Source organism: Megalops cyprinoides, chromosome 10 (genome assembly GCF_013368585.1).
Source record: "Megalops cyprinoides isolate fMegCyp1 chromosome 10, fMegCyp1.pri, whole genome shotgun sequence".
Taxonomy (NCBI): Eukaryota; Metazoa; Chordata; class Actinopteri; order Elopiformes; family Megalopidae; genus Megalops; species Megalops cyprinoides.
Genome location: NC_050592.1, coordinates 30,304,351 through 30,322,888, shown reverse-complemented (window position 1 = coordinate 30,322,888; position 18,538 = coordinate 30,304,351). Strand labels below are relative to the sequence as shown.

Here is an 18,538-nt window from a genome sequence, read left to right as displayed (position 1 = left end):
GGACGACATTCAGGGAAAAGGTCATCAGGAAACAACACAGCCAGTGTACAGTTCAAATAACAACTCTCAAATAGTGATACTAGCAAAACTGGGCCAGAAAACATTTCCTATCAATGCAGTTTTGCCTTTTGGTTTCAGGTTTTAGACAGCAAAACCAAAAACTGAGTCAGTATGGATTTTTTAAAATCTCACGTGGTATGCAAGGCCCACTTTCCTGTCTGAAACAGAAAATTGCCACTATTCAACCAAGTTAGCTGTTGCAGGCAGGATAGAATCCTTTGAAAGAAGACAGGACTCAGGCTAAACCAATTAGTCATCTAGTGTGTGGGTCTTGACTTCCCTATTGCACAGCAATGGTAGCTTGAAAGACATCAAAAATGTCAGACAATTTCAAAGGTAAATAAAAATAAATATGGTAATGAAGATTTTTTTCTTTTTGAGCCTTGCAGTTCATGTCCAAAATGAGCTCATTACTTGCTAGTGCTTGCAACAGTCAACCGCATGTTATGTCAATAATTTAATTTAATTTAATTATTTCACAAACAAATTTTTAGTTTGTTTTAAAAAGCAAACACCTGGGTATAAAAAGCTAAACACCAAGGAAGGTGTCTCATTTGAGCAGTTACACTACTCTTACAAGACTCTAGCATCTTGTCCATCAGAACCATGAGAGTCTAAAACTCTCAGCAGTCAGCTTTAAATCGTACATTATACACAGTAGGCAAGCTGGCATAATATGCATGATAGAACCTGACAAAACAATTGACTCAAGAGCCATAAAAACCAAAACAGAAAAATTAACTGCGTAACAAATGGAGTGGTGGCGGAAGCAGAGCATTGTAAACAGACTAATTGAAGGATGAGGGCTCGTTTGAAACGGCGTAACGATCTCTGTAACCGAGACGCGGCAGGTCTGAACAATGTGTACCGTTCCCCCGTAATCACAAAGAGAATATTCAAAGTAAGCAGGAAGTAGCCCGCAGACTTTGCTTTCTTAGATTCATTATTAACACGGCCGACTCAGACAGGTTCCATGAATAGTAATGAGGCCCTCGCTCCACGGTGGTTCCACAATATCACAGGCGAACGGCCCCTCTGTAAGCATCTCACTTACCGAGGTCTGCCGATCCCGCCGGCGAGGATATAAACATGTTAAAAAAGCCATTTGGGGCTCCTGGCGAATTAGCTTTTCTTTAAATGAGCCTGGAACGCTCCCAGTTGTTCCCCACGCCCCCACCCCGACCCAGAGCCCGATCAATCCCGCGCAGCCGCTCCGCGGTGACACGCAGGGGACGCGGCGGACCGTTCTCTGGAAATCCAGCCCTCATTCAGAGCGGCGGTTATTACTCACAGGAAAGGCTGGCGAGTGACCCCCGTCCAGAGCACGAGATCGGCTCCTTGAGTCAAGGGCGGCTTCCTTGATTACTTAATCCCGCGCTGATGTCAGATGCGGAAGGTGAGTTCTGCGATGCATTGTGTTTCCTCAGCACATGCTCCATTGTAGAAATGCAGGGAGGGGCGGTCTGGACCCCCGGTGCGCTAAAGCCAGCTCAGCTTTTCCCCTTGCTGTCCACAGAGCGTTAAATCGGGGCTAGCACAAATCTGATCACAGAAGGCCAGCACCCGGCGGCTTTTCCGGCTCCCTTTAAACCGCTAACATTCCAAGGGCCGAGGAAGGTGTGGCTGAACTGGGTCAACAAAGGCCACGATTAGCTGTATTATGTGGATAAGTGCCTGCCTGTCATGTTCTGTATGTCTGCAGACACTGAAGCCCCTCAGGATCAGGTATGAGGGGGAGGGCTTTGGATCCATCTGGGGCAGCAGTCTAGCACAGTGGTAAGGAGCAGGGCTCATAACCAAAAGGTCGCTGGCTCTCAGCCCAGATTTGCCTCAGTAACATGTAAGTTGTTTTGGATAAGAGCGTTTGCTAAATGACAATAATGTAATGTAGTCCGATGTATCTGGAGTCTTCTCCAGCCCCTTCACCAGTACAGGCACTGATCTTGCGCAGTGCCGAACAGTAGGGGTTATGGGCGTGGACCGAATGGAAGCTGTCAGTTTTCCCCAGCTGAGAGAGAGGCCAGTGACTGGCTGTCCGCTCTTATGCTCACACTGCTGTAGTGTGCTCGGACACCCTCGCTTACCCTCATCTCCGTGTTCTCCGCTGCCCTGCTCGGTCCCTGGGAGCTGTGCAAACATGCGGCCCGATTTCCGATGCTTGAGCGGCTGGGTCAGGGCAGGCCACGTCAGACCATGCCAGGCAACTGAAAAATGCCTCTGTAAGCTGCTTCTGCACCATCATCGTGCAGTCACACGGTCTGAGGTAGAACCGCCAGTCCAAAAAGCAAACAAAACAATCCCCTCAAACTGTGAAGAAGCTCTCTGGAAGAGCTATACGAATTTGTCAAGACAAACAGGGATGCTAGCATTCCATAAGTCAAACATTGCAGAATGTTTGAAACCAATTCAGATTGTTTTCTGTTAAGGTGTCAGTTTGCGGTAGACATTTTCTTACACGGAAATATACAAAACAACGTGTAAGCATGAAATCACTTGCCAGTAGTTTACGACAACATGCTTCTGAAATGCCGCTCAGGGAATTTTTAGGGAGTACACAAATTTCAAGGCAACAAATCTTGCGTTAATCCTTAGCCTAGCCAAACGCGTCAACAATCGCAAGATTGATAAGATTGTTTTGAAGGTTTCGCTTTGCGTTGGTCCCAAAAACACAGCAAGCAATCATGCATCTTTCCAGGTATCGATCTCCGGCGGATGACACACATTTCCCAAAGCGAGGTGTGGAAGACGGCACTATTTATTTTCTATTGTGCGGCAAGATCCCAGGAGCTGTGTTTTTCTTTTTCGGCTCCTGTTTTTTCCCCCTCTGGAAAACAATAGCTTGTGAAGACAAATGTCCCTGTCTGCCCTGCCCAGGTGTAAATCACACACGCCACTGGGCCACCCACTGGTCACCCTCCATGGGCCGTGACAAACACCGCCGGCGTGGGCATGCGCGGCTTACAAAACGCACGTCCGACACGGAGGCTCGCAAACAAGTCGTAAAACACGGGTTTCAGAAGCTGTTTAAGCGACACGCCTTTCACCCAAGGGGCTTTCGTGATGCCTTTTTCCATCACCGGTCCAGCAGCAGAGTGTAAATAATTCCCTCCCTTTATCATTCACGTTCCATCGTGTTTGCACTCTATTTTTGTCCCAGCCAAAAGCACTTGATGGAGGATACTGGAAAGAGACAAGAAAAGGCAGCAAATAAAGCTTAGATGACGGATTCTGAGCCTTGTATCTCTGCCCGGCGAGGTAAACAAGTTCAGATGACGTCTGCTGGGTGTGTACCAAGAGCTTGCGCGGTGGTCGCGGGTCGGCCAGGGGCCTCTCACCCTGCGATAGAGGTGACAGAGCTGGCGGCCCGGCCAGAGCGCGGGAGCCGGTCGCGAGGCCAGCGGGAAGAGGCGAGGAGGTAAACAACAGCTGTCTGCAGCGGCGCGGTACCAGGGCCTGGGCGCCTGCCAGGGGAGGCGAGCTCTGCCCGCTCCATTGATCTCCGCGTCACCTCAGCCGCCGCCGGAGCAGATGGGAGAGCGGGGGCACAGAGGCGCTGGAGCCCCGAGCCGGAGCCCCGAGCTGGAGTGCGGGGGTGAGGGATGGCTGCGCCGCTCTAATTACAGGGCACGGGCCCGTGTTCTACACGCGCACTGCTGAGAATACAGATTAGGCGAGGAGCCGCCGCGGCGTGAGCCCGCTGCTGCGTCGCGTCCTGCATCCAGGTGACACGCAGACAGCAGGCAGGGGGAACGGCTGCTCCAGGATGAGCCTTTTCCACAAAATAGACAATAGACTTCAGCTTTTCAAACCAGACACCCTTTTTTCATCAGTTTCACCCATTCAAACATATGAGATTTTTTTACATTAATATTCCTGCTATTTTTGTGCTGAGGGTATGAAGGGATGGTACTGTGCTGTAGACTGCGCCGATGAAACATTATTTCTATTTCACCAGGCAGGGACAGAAACCAACACAAAGTCAGCCTTTCACTGCCTCGTCTCTTTCACAGCTATCGGGGCACGCATCAAACAAGCAATGTTTCTGTCACAAAGAACTCCTTCATGGCCCAAAACTGTGAGGCAATTTTTTAGGCCTTTTTTGGGAAAATGCTTCTGAATACATTTCTTGCCTGGTCCAGGGTAAATTTGGACTTACTCATTCTGTGGACGTGAGTTTCCCTATCTAGTATAACAGAACTTTATGGCGATGTATTACCATCATTGACAATCATGTTGTCTTGATAGACAAGTCACATGGAGCAAGAATTGCCCAATGAGCCAATAAATTTTAGCTTCAGACACTTAAATGAAAAAGATCCTGCCACGTTATCATTAAGTGTCCTTCCAACTGGGATCCAAAGGTCATAAGGACATGTGTGATTCCCACATCAAAGGCCTGCCCAGTAAACCTCTCCATCCACAGAGTTGACAGAGACTCTGCTGGCACAAGAAACAAGAACAAGAAAATATCTCTGTGCTCTCTCCATGCACTGCCCTTACAATCCCAGTTCCAATGACTGATCTGTTTTCCACATCGATTACACAACCGTTTGGCCACAAGTTGTCAAATAAAGTTAATTATGGTCCTCCACAGATTTCTGTTTCAGTGAAGATTTACTGCGTCTGTATGAGCAATTTTACCCATTGAGATTCTAGAGGAGTACCTCGGAAAAATGTGTAGTGGTGCAACACTCTCAGAAGACAGAAATACAGCTTTTACTGCTTAAACTGTTCTCAGTTTCCTCCTCCTGATCTGCACTGGAAAGAAACACAGTCTCACCCCTGCTTTTACAGTAAACGTGTAACAGCTAGAGGATAGGCTTTCAACAGTTAAAGGTGAAAAGCTGTCACTCCACACAGTTTTAATGTGTTTTTGGAGGATCTTTGGTCCCGTCACAGCTAAACATGTGGCAGCAAGTATGGCCAGTGCTGATAACCCAGAGCCAGGGGCTGAAGCAGCTGTCTAATGAACCTGTCCAAATCCATCTCCCGGCCTCCTTGCCTCGCAGTCTGGTACCTGTATCTCCGCCATCAGCGGCCTAAATTATTTACGTGTCCGCTCACTTCATTTACACCCCCCCCCCCCCCACTCCCCCATCCCCCCGCTCAGGGAGTCTTCCCTCTGCATGGATGAATTATGGATCAGTGTGTAGGCCCCCGCTGACGTCAGGGGAAAAAGATGGAATCAAACTGATTGGAGATGACAGGCTGAGACTCAGCAGCGAATCCAGGCTTTGGGCACCCGCGACGAGGGCCCCATTGAGGGATGTGACAGCTTGCGCCGACAGCTCGTGGAAAAATTCAGGATCGTTGAACCACCTCCGAAAGCCAAAGTTCAGGGCAGCGCTGCCACTGTGTATATTCCCTTTGCGTCTAACCTCTCCCCGCATTGAAGGGCTGCCAGCAGGTGAGTGCAATCTAATTAATGGGCAGAGAATGCTGGTGTCGCATTGAAAGCAGTTCCAGACAATCAGGGTGACTTTTAATCGCAAAATGCATTAATAATCAATCAACAGACCTAAATGCTTCTTAATTGTGTGTGTACATTTGACCACACTTCCAACCAAAAGCTTGGTGCTTGTGGCCAACATCTTATCTTTAAATGTGAATTACACACACAATCAGTAGATACGGTGCTATTTTCTCATCAGGGAACTATAACAAAATACATTTTGTGAATGACTTCCTTTTACTCCAAACAACAACAGCTTCTTCCATGCAGGTGGCAGTCTCTTTGAGCTGCACGTTCCTCCGCCGGTGACGCAAATCCCAGCATGCACTGAGCTTGTCACAGCGGCTTCCACATCGCAAACGCTGCATCTGAGAACTCATGCTCAGTGACACATTAACAGCTGCTCGCTTGCAAGACCAGAGCCCTTTGAAACGCACCGCGCTACCAGCCGGCAGCTTGAGCACCGCCCGGGCGCGAATGCCGCGCAGCGCGAATACCTCTCAGCCTTCCCCACGTCCCCCGGCGCGCGCCGTCCTCCGCCATCTGCTTTCTCTCACAAGCTCTCCCCCATCGTGCGTGAGGAAGTCTGAGGCCGTCGCTGCAGACAGAGCCCGGCCCCAGCCGTCCTCCAGCAGAGAGCAGCGGCTGCCAGAGCGCGGGGATTCATAACCTTACACAGCGCTCAGGGTGTCTCCAGAGGGAAAGTTATGGGAAGCTGGACTCTGTTCAGCACTTGATTAATGTATTTATCTGTTTAATACATTCATAAGATGCAGCTCAAAACTTTTACAACCGCTCCACACACCCACAAGGAAATATAAAAGTTTCCAACAAGACCAAACTGCACAGTAATTTGAACACTCGCATGCAATCACAGTGTGGCTTCACTATGGGTACACTGTATAAAAAAGCTGGAAAGAACTGATTTAGAGAGTAACTCTAGCCTCAAGTGTTGGGGGTGCAAATAACATTAGTGATTTACTTCAGTGTGGAACCAAAAAAAAAAATTCAAATTTACAGTCACAAAATGTGGTGGGTATATTGACTGAGGATAATAAAACAGTGATGTAATGAGGCTGAAAGCAAAGAAAACACTTCTCTTTGGAGTGGACATAAATTTCATGACAAAGGCTGCTTAGACAACAGAAGCTGTGGCCAAGGTTATTCTCTGTTGGGAGGGTGGCGGGGTGACAAGACTGTGAGGATGACTGGACCCTGTATTTAAAATCGCATATTAAACACACGTCTGACCCGAATCCTGATTTCCGGAAGTCATCTGTCACGTAATGTAACAGGCTCTCTTTTGAACCGTCACTTACACATGGCATACGTTTTTTTCCTGTTGTCTGTCTGGGATAGTAAAAACACAGTGGGATGTACCCATATAACTTGGTGCAGTTTCGAACAGTCGTTATATTCGGTCGCTTTAAAATGAGAAACACAAAATAATCCCCTAGTCTCACCGCGAAGGAAGAAAAATTAAGGTTTATAAATGAAACCCGCAGCTGACAATAATTAATAGCAATAATTAACAATAAATTATAATTAAACGTAACACCTGAAAATGTCCTGCTAACAAACTGGTGGCGCGGTGTTCTGCGACGTCGCGGGGTTCCGCGCTAAAGCAGCGACGTTACACGTTAGCCTTCAGAGTACACAGCGATACGATCACTGTTCACTCGGGTCTTCAGCTAAAGATCCCCACGACCTGTTCAAAATCTGAAGGTGACCTGGCTTTCTCTGTGTAGACCCGTAAACTATGTTGTTTCATGATCTTAAGCTTAACTTAAAGCTTAACTGCTTTATTTTATCTGAACTGGAAAGAACCTGTAAATTCTTACAATAGGTTTAATACAGTTTATTATTATTCTACAGTTATTTTGTAGTATTAAAAATAATTATCATGTACTATTTAACATTACCTGCCATGCTGAAAATCTAGTGTGTAGCAGATTAAATATTGTTCACTCCACCATCTCAAAACGAGATGCGACCATGTGAAAAATATTTATAGTAATACCATAGCGATGCCCTTTACACACCACTTTAAACACATGCAAATCAAACAAGGGCGTTATTATCAGTGTGTAGCGTGTCTGACGGTAAAGCTGCAGCAGAAACTCCCAGCATTTGCACACGCATTCGCGAAATAACGGTTTCAGAAACATTTAAGGTCACGGTAAACTTTCGTGCATGCACCAAAACGACTCATTTCAATTCTAAAGACAGTTTGAGGTTGCGACACCCACGGTTTCTATGACTGAAAAAAAAGAAGAACATGACTTCCTTTCTGAATCTCGGTTCATTTTCTTGCCACAATATTCAAAAATATCACGCGTCAGTTGAACCAAAATTCTTTGCTAATCACGCAGAATAAGAATAAGGAATGTAATTACATACTGCCTGACAGCAGAGCACAGTTGAGTTGTTTTGCTGCTTTACTGACTACTAAATACTTGGAGTTCTGGGGTGGAGTCAAAATGTTATCACAATTTAGTTGGCCGAGCTGAAAAAATCTAAAATAAAACAGTGTCAGTTAAAATACAGTTAACATCTGAGGCAAGTACTACAACCAGGATCTACCCCATAACGCTACTGGTAAAATACTGACACTATTGCTTGTGAACTGAAAAGCTGCAACTCATGTGGTACCCACACATTTGGATACTGAACAGGGGGCTTTTATACATGCAGGTTAAGAAATGCTCATTTAGTTATTAAATACTTCTAAATGTTTGTGCGGGGCGTTTGCTACCTGACATCCCTAATATCTTTTTTACAAAATATTTTTGAAATATTGATCACTTTTTAAGGAGATTTAATTGTTCACAAAATGAAATGACGGCACCCCCAAGGGTTTACGGCTTTGCTGAAAATCCTTCTAGAACCAAGGGGCAAAGTGCAAATCTGCTGTCTGGCACAGCCCTGATAAAGGCGCATGCCTTCAAACATGTTTGTCGCCCAAAGCTCTCTCACGAACCCCAAACTGGTAGGAAAGAAAGGGTTTGTCCCTTTCCTCTTTTCAGGGCACTTCTGTGGTTCACATCCAGGTTATCGATAAAGCACCAAGAGGAGACCTCATACCACCTCTGCATTCGGTTTTTGGAACTTAGAATGAAAAATACCCCACCACCACCACCTTGCCCCTGCCCCCTCCCAGGAAGCTCCAGGGCCTTCCATGCTTCGATGACTTCCTGTTCCTCTCCTGAGTGTCACTGATTTTTCGCCTGGGACTCGTGCCTTTCGGCTGGAGAAACACGGACCTCAAAAGAGGGTTCAACCAGGCAAACTGGCCAAAATTTGAGTGAGAAAAGGTGAAGATGTGAGAATTTCAGCACTCACACAAGGGCGAGAGCAGAGAATGCAGGGGGATGAAAAAGTAAAAAACTGCTCACAGAAGCAAAAAAAAAGAAAACACACACACAAATTGATTACCAATGCACAGCTTGCCGCTGACGTGAACCAAAATTAAAAACTTCAATTTACAATCATCCAAGCATTTTACAGTGTAATTCCAATCAATATGCATTACTGTCAATTTAGAAGGGGAGGCAGAGCACGGAATGGATTCTCCTTGACGACGTCAATGGGAGAGTTCTCTGCTGCTGCTGCTGCTGCTGCTCCCCTCCTCCCTCCCTGCTCCTGCAGCCTCACAGCACTGTGGGCATACCTGGAAATGAATAAACGCACATGAACAAACCCCTCGGAGGGGCGCCCCTCAAAAATCCTCGGCGCAGCTGAGAAATCCATCACACCGCGGGGGGAGAAGCAGGGCTACGCCAGGCCGAGCTCAGCGGAGAGGACGCAAAGCGACCGGAAAACCAGCACGTCGCCGTGACGGATCGCCTTTAGACAAAAGTCACCTTGTCCATTACGGCGGCGACACCTCAGCGTCCTCGGTTATGAGTAACTTCTTAAACATGAGAGTGAGAACAGAGGGGGGGGGGAAGCGGAAACTAAGAGCGTGAGGAAGGAGGGGAGGGAAGATTGATACCAGCCTGGGAGGCGAGGCGAGCCAGGGACGACCGTTTTCACATTTTTCTCTCTTTTTAGACCTTCTTCTTCCTCTGGCTGTTGCCCCCTGCTCTGTGCCATCAATCACAGACGGCGGGGCACGACTCATGAGGTCAGAGTGACCCGGGGGGAGGTGGGCGGGTCTGACACATCACTGACCTTCCTGGCTGCGCTCCACCACAGCGTCGTTACCCGCACCCAAAACCACCAGGGTAAAGCTTGCCACATCACCTGAACGCCACCGGCCAATCCGAAGGGCCAAACAACCGCGGCTCAACATCCCTCTCGCAGGGCCGGTCACGGAGGCATTAATAATGCATGGGGGCACGTCAGAGCGTCTTCACCATCGCTGTCACAGTCTCAGCTCAACGCTGGCAGGTGGCTTCGGGCGGTGAGCAAAGGACATCATCATTTTTGGCCATTACCTCTCTGCAGCTGCGGGAGAGCTAATTGATTCCCCGGGGGGCCTCTCGAGCGAAACAGCTCTGCGAATTTGCGTGATGCTGAAGCAGTTGCCCTGATCTCTCCTTACGGTCCACGTAAACACCGTAATAAACACATCTGCGTGGAGAGACAGGCACAGCGGTGACATGCGCATCCCAATCGACCAGTTAATGAGTGCAGAGAGATGCCATGTTGAAAACAGACTAAAAGGTCTCTTACAGTAGAAAAGCCGGCATGGCTGGTTTCTCCCAGGGTAATGTCTGAGACCTGTGCTAATTTATGCCCAAAGCTTGCTCTTTTAAGCTTTTTTTTAATGAGGAGTAATTTGCACACTGCATCTCAAACCCCTCTGTAACAAGCTTTCAGATCACAAGAATCGCAGCAAAATCATTTAGCTTGATGCAAACACAAACAAAATGGCATTACAGTCAACCCAATTAAAACGACCTCCGAAATTAATTTTGTAAAACTGCTGCGATGACTTTGAAACGAAACGCAACGAGATGCAAGCTCCAAGCATATTCAAGCAATCGTCACTTAGCTAGCTTTTTTTTTAATCCACAAAAGGTGGTTCTATTTAATGGCATATCAAATAACGGAATAGTCATTTCTCACCATTCAGGGCACTTTCAGAAAGGTACTGCCTGCTCATTTAAATTCCGGTCTACGTTTACACGACCTTGAAAGGTAAAAAATCCACCCACCAATGAGACATAATTGCATGTTCAATTTGCTATTGCCTCCTTGAGCCTGAGACAATGGATTCAGCTGTCTGCCTGGCCTAAGATGAAGCTGGAATGCATGCCGAAAAAGCCTTGCTACCCCTGAATACAGAAAACCAGCCTTACCTGTGAAGTTGAGGCCGCAGGGTGGGGAGTGAGAAAGGGGGTCTCCGGTCCTATTGAGAAGGGGCTCCAACAAGGGGAGGAGCTTGAAAGATCCCACGGCTGACACCTGTCACACGCACATGCTCCCTGGAAAGAGCAGGAGAAGGGAGAAGCTGGTCACTTTTCCAGCCAAACCACATGTGGTTACTTATTCTTCCCTTGGTTCCTGGAAGCCCGTGCTGATATTTTATTCATAACATTTCCACTTTCCCCCTCTCTGAAATCATTCAACCCACACCTTATGTACAAGAACACTCAGAATAATTGATTTTTTTTTTTTTTTGTACAAAGTCCGATTACTTCAACATTCACGCAAGCTGATTCTGCTGACTCTCCGGCGCGCTAGGTTTGAAGATTGTGCCAATCACCATGTTATTTTCCAGTTTAATTAAAATACACTCCCCCCCCCACATTCAAAGAAACAGACTGCGGATGCACTAGGTTTCAGTCTGCAGAATTAAAACCGCTGTGCAGACTTGCTTAGCATAGTAATTCTATTATGCTCGATTTGGCGGCGCACCAAGGTTGCACTGTACTGTGCCCAAGGTTTAGGAATCACAGAGCATTGCCTGCAGGCACACATGAGAGGCCATGTGACTTTCACACCTCACGGGGCTTCAAATGTCATTGGCTGGCGCTCCTAATTGTGGCACGGCAGTTGTATATGGGACTTAACAGCTGGGAGGATGAGCGGGTAATGTGCTTTAAAAAAAACCTCTGGCTGTGAAAACTGAAGACATGAGCAGGAGGGTATAGTGGGGGGGGGGGGGGGGGGGCACACGGCTCTAGACCATGTCATTCTTCTGATCTCCATTCTCAAGATCCCTGTCACTTGTTCACAAGACCAACATGCTCACGTGAGAGGAATAATGGCACGCAGTGAGAGCCATTAGCTAAATCAGGTCAGGTAGTCAGGTGGAATGAAAAACCACAAAGGCACATCAGTATTGGGAATTCTTTGGTCCAGGGCAATTTTTTTTCCTCTGTGTAGCACAATACCTAACCGACTGAAAAAGCCCTAGACTGTGTGACAACCACAAGACGGTGCGCTTGACACAAGCCTCATTCACCTGCTCATGAAGATAATTATGCGAACATAATCATGAGCTCCTCGTAACGACACCCATAAACCATTTGCTCCTGTTATTTGGAACATTTACAGTTAATGTCCCTTGCGCCTGGCGGCGTTCATCAACATCCTCCTCACAACTCCGGCCGACACCAGGAAAGCAGCAGCACAAAAGAAGCCCTTATTCTGCCGGCAGCGTGAGGCGGGAGCTCCAGGCCTCACTTGCGTTCGTCCCTTTTTCTGAAAGAGCTGGAAACACGTGTGTGCGGGTGGGCCCGCAACGCCTCCACCGCGCTTGGCTGGACCCCGTGGAAAGAACCACCTCTTCCCACTCAGGGCCCCGAGAGGGGACTCTGACGGAGCTCTTCCCGTTCACGCACTATGAGAGATGAAAACGATACGGCTTACATCAAGGCCGCGGAGGGGAGAACTCCGCCTGACGGCCTTGTACCTCCCGGAAGATGCTAATTAAATTTCGACTCGCTGGTTTTTCTTTCCCCCGGTTCCAAAAAAAAAAGTCCTTATTAAAAAGAAAACGGGTAATAAGTCATGTAAATATATGTGTAATTTGAGCCCCCGAGGTACGCGGTGTGTGAGGAGCGCTATTATTAACCTCACAGAAGTGAGGGCAAATAGCCCGCAGTGAGGGATTTCTGCCCGCACGTCATCGCAGCGGCTCTGTGCGGCTCACGCTTATGCACCGCTGACACGTGACACGTTCGAGCTAACGTTTCCTCTGCCTTCAGGGGGGAATACATAGGACACGTGAAAAAAAGAGACACGAGAATAAAGGCTAATGCAGTTTTAGGAACTGTTCCTCGTTTATTTGAGATAACGACTGGTGTCTCCTGCTCCTGGAGCACTGGGCGGATGGGCTAATTGAGATGTCATGCAGCTCCACGATTGGCCGCGACTGCCTGGATCTTCCATGGGCCCATCTGTGGTTCCCGGGAGACTTCTCCAGCATATCGAAAACCCCAGTACAGCGGCTAGTCTCTGCCACTAACATAAACGCCCCATCGTGGGCTAACACTCATCCCCCTTGCCCCCAAAAGGCACTGATTGCCTCTGACAGGTATTAATATGCACCCGAGGTAACCCCGCTGTCCTTCGGGGCGATCTGGCATTCTGCTCAGGGTCCCTACCGTTACACCAGGTTTCATCAGCAGCTTGGCAGTACTTAAATTCCCTTTCATTGGGTCTCAGATGGCGGGAAGTGTTCAGAGTGTTCGAGAGTGGGTTTTGTTCCTGCTACACAAGCCGTTCTCCCTTTGATGCTGCTGTATACCATGTACAGATTAAACCCGACAAAAAAGTACACAGACTGAAACTGAAGACAGGACAAAAGACGCTGCACAAAGTTCTGCTGTCTGACCGCTGAGCTGCATGACCGTAGTCATCCTGCTGACAAAGAGCGATTCTTCGGTTCTGGATTGGGGGCAGCTTCCATTTAAAAGGCCAGTGGGAGGGCTCTGCTCAACCGGCTGTTAAAGAAACACTCGAAGCGCTGGCGATGGGCAGACATGATCAATCTGAGCTGCCTTAAATCTTCATTATGGCTAGGTTGCTTGTTGAGGTCATTCCCTGGGCCTTCACAAACATGGGCAGAGAGGAGCCTCTCAATAAAGATTGATCAGTTCAATTTCAAGAGGATGGATGGACTCAAATTGATCATAAAAGCAACTGTACTTACCAACTAAGTGCTTTACTAGCTCTGCGAGTTGTCAAGTACCACCCAGCTGCACCGTGATGGGAAAATAACCCTCTCTCATTGAAATAGCTCTGTTGCTCATTGAATACAAAAATCATTGTACCGTGTCATTTGTACACCGTCGGCCTCTTACACTGCGTGCGAGCACACACACACGTGCGCGCACACACACACACACACACACACACACACACACACCCCTACCTTCTCACTTGGAGACCACTCAGCCTTTGAAAGCCACTTTGTCAAACAGAAAGAGCTGGATGTAGGACCTGAAACCAGCTGACGAGATTCCAAAACAGCTGCTACAAAGGACTAACGGTGTGAAAGCGCCACACATTGAACCTGAACAAGCTGCATATTAGACTGCACTCCATGACACACCGTACTATCCAAAATATTATACTACACCATGCAATGCACTGGAATGACCGTTCACCGCCGCCCCCCCACCATCCCTCTCCGAAACTGCTGACCGTGGCCCCTCCCTCGTGCCGGGCTGACCCTTTCCAGCACATCCAAGCAGCAGGTCCCGAGCGCAACGGCACCCCCGGGATCCCATTACACAGGTGTGACGCGGGACGGGCCACCTTTCGCCACCTCCCGTCGGCCAGCGGAAGTGACATTCAGCGCGGTGTCACTCAGCCGGCGGGCAGACACATCCTCTGCCCCCCCCTGCCCCCACCTCTCCCGAGTCCTGCCGTGGAAACGCGGGCAGAAAACGCAGCTCAATGTGATCAGCCAGAGGAGAACAGAAAGTCAAACGGCACCAGAAGCTCCAATGACACAGGCCATTGGTTCTGCGGTCAAAAAGGGGACTTCTGGTTCAAGCGAGGCAAAAAAAAAAAAACCTGCAATATTCCTATTATAACTTCACTTTCAGATCTATAGTTATGTCTGTTGCTGAAATTGACTGAAATTCTCGAACACATATAGCCAGTGAGTTGTGCCTAGTAAAGTCTGATTTATGCTTCTTGAGGACAACGTGGCTGTAACTGTAGCACAAACGAAATGACCTAATTTCCATTTTCACCGGGGGTCACGTTGCCACATCTCCCAGATTTTGTAAAAATGCAAAGAGCTACAGGGATGACTGGAAGATCAGCAAGTTCAATGCTTGATTGGTGACGAATACTGTCACTACTGTAATGCAGAATTACTAACAGGAACAACAGGTCGGAACTAACCATTTTGGTGGTTGGTACATACGGCCACATGCTTCCCTGTCTTCAGCTGCCATGTCCACATTTGCATGCAAATTAGAGGCATGAATCATCCTCAAAGGCCTGCCAAATGCAGACCGCAAAGTTCCACTCACCTCGGGTTATGTCATCACAATATTAGGACGGTATGGAGTAAATATGGCAGTTCTAAATGTAACATGTTACATGTCATCAAGTCCCTCCCGACTCCACTTCTCTTCTGGTCAGCTGCCGGGAAGGGGGTTGGGGGGGTGGTTTGACAACTTTTCGAAAAGGGGGGCTTCATCGGCGGAGTCGGAATGCATTTATAAATAACACCACCTCTCAGCGCAATCGTGTAAATGCATTTACGCGTGATTACTGTGCAGTCCACTGGGAGCTGTAATCTCGTGACTTTCTCTCACGCTTTTCCAAACGCGTACGCGCGCTCGAGCCTGCCTCCCATTTCCGACAGCTGTTACGGAATGCCACCGGATTGCAAATTGACTTAAAAATACCCCTTAGATGAGCACGCCTTCCGTAGCCCAGCTAATTGCATCTGAAACATGAAATGCTTTTCCGGCGTTAGCCAGGCTTGCCGCTCGGATTCGAGTCGCACACTCCGTGTCAGAGCGTAGATTGTTTAATGGTGTTGTGCGAGTCTAATTGGGACGGATATGGTATGCAGCGACAACACGGATGTGCCAGTTCAGTTATCAGCCCGCAACCTCTTCTCCGGCTGAGACGTTAGCATTATCGACATGTGAGGAAGCCTGCCCTCAGAACAGCGGAGGGAGGCACGTTCATCTATGCTGCACCAAGATCCGCGCTTCAAAGAGCTTTTAACCCCTTTTAGCTGACAGCTCACTAAGTTCTCCCCTCTATTAATCATGAGCTGGTGGACGTGACTGGCGTGGCGGGAAAAAAGGAGATGGGCATGAAATCGACAGTGGTACAATGATCAGCGTGAAATCAAATATGAAATTTAAGAAACTAAACTGAAGTGAAGGCAAGGAACCGCTGAAGAAACCAGAAGTCACTTAACACTCTGACACACCAGATCATCATTCGTTATAGAGTTACACGCCCCACACTTAAGGCATTTCACAATATTAGGGATTTACCATTTTTACACCCGGCTGCCCACAATCCTGACACTCAGTGCGTGGGTGCAGTGAAATGATTTTCCGCGCCACAACTTCTTCTCGACTAAATGGCTGTCCCGGCGACTTTGTATGGTAACTGAATCCAAGAGAAGGTACTGCCTGGTCCAAGACAGAGTTTCGAAAACAGCACAATACAAAGGTACTTCACATTTAGGCTATCAATACTTCTACAATACAATACTTAATACTTACTATTAATGCTTCTACAATACAGGGATTATTTAATGGGGAGCTATAGATAAAGTCAGAGTGCCAGTCTCACATTATCAATCAAAATTGACACCTGTTTTTATCACAAAAACAGTAATACTTTTTTTAAGGCTGATTTCCCAAGCTAAAGTACAGAAAACAGGGCTTTGAGTAAGTAATCCCCCGTTATTGGTAGGTGCACAGGGTGTAGTTTTCATGCTTGTACAAGATGTAGCGGTCACATGGCACGCCATGAAAAGGCACTCTGTAGCTACCAGCCACGTCACCTACTCATTCCTGTAAGGACTCTGCCCTAAAGGCAGGATGTTTGAATGATTTTGATTACTTTCAATGAAGTAACCTCCCACTCACAGGGCAAAACGGGTCATGCTCTCCTTATATCTGTCCTGACTCACATCTGGAAGTTGTCATCATGATGCTGGGTCTTTCTTGACTGCTGGCTACTTTGGCCAGTGCGGTAAGTGCATTAATTTAACAGATTTGAGGGACAGATTCAGTTACGTGAAAGCACTACCACTTGGCTTTACTGTGCACTTAAGAGAGATGGATGGCGAAATAGCTTTTATTTGACGTCTAACATGCCGATAATGTTGAGGGCAGCTATCAGATAAAGCACAATAAAAACGGAATTTCATAAATAAAAGGCGAAATTTGATCACAACACGCTTCAGGGGTCACTGGGCTCGCATGGGGTTGCCTGGCCCTGGCCTGCTACGGCCCCAGATGGCGTAGCCATAACACTGGGCACTAAATGTGCTCTATTGCATTCAGTGGCTCTCTGAGTTAAATACTACCGAGCAAAGCGGGGCTCGATTATGATGTTGCCGGGACAGAAAATTGTGACGGACGACCGCACAATCCATGGGGATGCCGTTACAGCGCTCCACCGTTCTCTCGGGCCGACTCGAACCCAAAAGCACGTCCTGCCAGCCCTTCATGTTCCAGACAGAAATTAAAAGTGCCACTGCGCTCTCACATCTCATTTGTATTTGGTCTCAGCTCCCCACGCCTTTCGGTTCTCCACCAAAAGGCTCGATGGCGTCTTTAGTAACGCTCTGTATAAAGCATATCCCACAAATGCAACACTTTTTCAAATCCCACTTCTGGATATGAAACGGCATATTAGTCTGAATGGGGTCCTCATCCATGCTCATCGGCCATTTTTAAATGTATGACAGACTTCTGTCACTTCAGGGTCATACAAAATCAGTAAAGAAAATTCCAGAAAAGCAGAGGTAAAGTGTCCACATGACACAGGGTGCAGCTTTGAGTGACATTTCCCTCAATACACTGTAAAGCCACATCACATGACACACTGACTAGCTTAACCTTTCCCCCCCACAACCCATGGTTCAGTGAGAGCCAAGGCCAAGAGTAAAATCAGCTTTGAATTGGTGTCTCGCAATGCTGCACAGTCAGCAGGAGTCACAGTTAGCTGGGAGACACCGTAAAAGAGACTGAGATGTATTCAAATCTCTTTGTACAGGAAAGGAAAACAAACAGCAGAAAACTCAAACAAGACTCCTGACCATTAAGGGTTCCGGGGATCTTTCACCCTGCAATATAGTTTGAAAACAGTATTTAGATTGAGTGCTGCTTGAGTTCAAGTTCCTTGACGTATGGCCGCAGGTTATATTTAGAGTTAGAGTTGGATTTTAAAAAGACGAGAGAGGAGTAAAAAGGACTTCTGGCAATGTGCGTCTCTTGAGTGGGGACGGGGCCAGGATGCAATGTGTATGCAGATGTCAGGGTGATGAATACCTGCTGGAGCCCGTGCCAGGCGGCACCCGCCCACAGATAAGGGGTTTTAGAGGGGCTCACTCTCAGGAACGTCGTATCCCCCCAGCGTTCTGACACTGGGGCCCCGCCGTTACTTACTGCGGCCTGCAGCATGGCATTTTAAGGCCACGAGCCTTTCACAGTGACATCATTTTTCGTCGTTTTCTCTGTACCGCTCCTTCTTTCCCCCCATTCTAGCAAGTTAACGTAATTCCCGTCATAAATCTAATGGAAAAAACACAAGAAAAACACAAGGCTCGGGGGATGTCGCCTCCCAGATGAAGATCTGACCGTTTCTTGTTTTGTGTTTTTTTTCCGGCCCACTGAGTCAAAGTGATGACAGTAGAGAGCTGAGAAAGGTTGGGTTGCCGGTGCCGTAAATATCACTGCCAGCGGCCGCCGCCCTCGGGCCTGGGTCCACACACCACCTGGAGTGCCCCGCTACGGCCCGGCAAAAATAGCGAGGAGGGGGGGAGAGGGAGAGGGGGACTGCAAGACAGAGCAAGAGCGAGAGAGCGAGAGACAGAGAGAGAGACAGAAAGAGAGAGAGAGAGAGAGACAGAAA

The 18,538-nt window shown here is 48.0% G+C and overlaps 1 protein-coding gene across 1 annotated transcript in view; it reads right to left on the bottom strand.

Moving 5' to 3' along the window:
- Window positions 1-18,538, bottom strand: part of galnt1 (UDP-N-acetyl-alpha-D-galactosamine:polypeptide N-acetylgalactosaminyltransferase 1) — a 162,541-nt gene that overhangs the window by 118,796 nt on the left and 25,207 nt on the right. The window contains exon 2 of the mRNA XM_036538863.1: window positions 10,819-10,944. The gene's annotated coding sequence lies outside the window, so the exon portion shown is untranslated. The remainder of the gene's footprint in view (window positions 1-10,818; window positions 10,945-18,538) is intronic.